This window comes from Choloepus didactylus, chromosome X, assembly GCF_015220235.1.
Source record: "Choloepus didactylus isolate mChoDid1 chromosome X, mChoDid1.pri, whole genome shotgun sequence".
NCBI classification, from domain to species: Eukaryota; Metazoa; Chordata; class Mammalia; order Pilosa; family Megalonychidae; genus Choloepus; species Choloepus didactylus.
The window spans coordinates 47,969,599-47,971,402 of NC_051334.1; the positions used below are offsets into that span (position 1 = coordinate 47,969,599).

The 1,804-nt window shown below is 45.0% G+C and overlaps 1 pseudogene; it reads right to left on the bottom strand.

The window, feature by feature from the left end:
- Positions 1-441: 441 nt before the first annotated feature.
- On the bottom strand, positions 442-1,405 carry LOC119522987 (annotated as a pseudogene).
- Between the last annotated feature and the right edge of the window lie 399 nt (positions 1,406-1,804).

Sequence of the window (1,804 nt, forward strand, 5' to 3'; positions counted from 1 at the left end):
AGAGTGCATAATTATGGCCATTTACAACCATCTCAACTGTGGCTGAAGATTGTTCATGCCACTCTTCTGAAATGAGATTTCAAAGCAGTATAGTTCAAAATAAAGTTTTAGCAAAAAATTGACATATGCACAATTTCTCCACCAATTTGTGTGTGGCAACCATTTAGTTAACATTTCCACTTGAAAAAACGCAATAGAAAACTGGACACCATGTTTCACTAGATCAGTTAATATTGACAATTACAATGGCTGTAACTCAGGGATATAGCAACACCAATGCTGCCCAGAGCCAGTTTATACCAAAATTAAGTTCTTTACACCAAGTAAATGGTTGTCCATAACCACTGGCTAGTGTACATATGAACTAAAATTTCTAGATTTGGGGAGAAACAAATGCTGCTCCGATCATCTGCTCTGCTTCTTCTGTCAGTGGATTCATGCTTAGAAACCTGTGGGGGGTTGGGCCTGCTGACCCTACCCACTGGAAGAGGCTGCCTGCTGTGCTGCTTTCTGCTTTAACATTGTCCAATCAAACGTGTAGTCATTTTGGTGATTTAAGGTCCTGAAAAGAATGCAGAATAGCTGCCTCAGATACATGTAATCCGTGGCTTCCTCAAAGTGCAGCCCACAACAATAGTTTACGTACATAGCAAATTCTGCAGGAAACCCTTACACAAAACTTCAACAGGAGTGGACATCTTTTCATTAATCTTTTCATACTTTTGTTTCTTTGTTGCAGCCTTTAGTCCTTGCCATGGCAGGCTAGTGCTACTAAAATACATCAAATGGTTCCATGTCATTAACGCAACTCTGTTCAATAATACCAAGATGTGCATTGCTGCTAGCCTATTGGGCAATGCCAGTGAGATTTTTAACTTCTCTGTATGGTATATATTGCTTTGTCCTGTTGTCTCTGTACTTTTTGGCCAAACCCAAATCAATAAGGAATAATTTATTACAGTGACACCCAATATCCATTAGGAAGTTATCTGGTGTAATGTCTCTGTGTTTAAAATTCTTTGTATGCACATATTCAATTCTACTGATCATCTGGTCAGCTAACATAAGCACAGTTTTCATTGTGAACCTTCTTGAACAGATATTGAAGAGGTCTTAGAGGCTGGGTTCAAGAAGATCCGTGACTAGCACATTGTCGTCTTTTTCCTGTCCATACCACCGTATGTGGGGGATGCCAACCCCACCTTGAACAATTTTATAGAATTTGCAATCATACAGCAATGGGATGCCTGACCTTCTGAGATTCTAGCTTCACTGCCACTTGTTCACCGTTGGTGATGCTGATTGCCAGATAAATGTCGCTGAAGGAGCCTGCCCCAATCTTCTATACCAGTTGACATCTCCCTCCGACAATGAATTCGGTCTTGGAGCCGCTGCTGTTCGCCATCCTGAGAGACGAAAATGGAGGGCTGGGGGCAAGCCCCAACACCTCTGGGAGGAGGACAAAGGCCTCAGGGGCCCAATCACGAAGCTGTGGAGGAGGGCAGCAGGAAAAGGAAAACGGAGGCTCTTTCTCGGCATTACAGGGTCCAAAATCGGCCAAGGAGAAACTGACCTCCGCCTCTTAATCAGGTTTCTTTTTGCCAGGCCGCAGTTTGTGAGCGGGTTTTGCCGGTTACCAGGCTGGGCCACTAGTTTCTGGGCAGCCGGTGCTGCCTCGCTTTCGGGGTAGCATCGCGGACTGAAAAAGGGGCACGGTGAGTTAGTGCGGCGCTACCGCTGCCACCACTGCCACCAGTTCCCGCCTGGAGGAACCCTTGCCACGCCGCCCATGCTGCCATCTTGT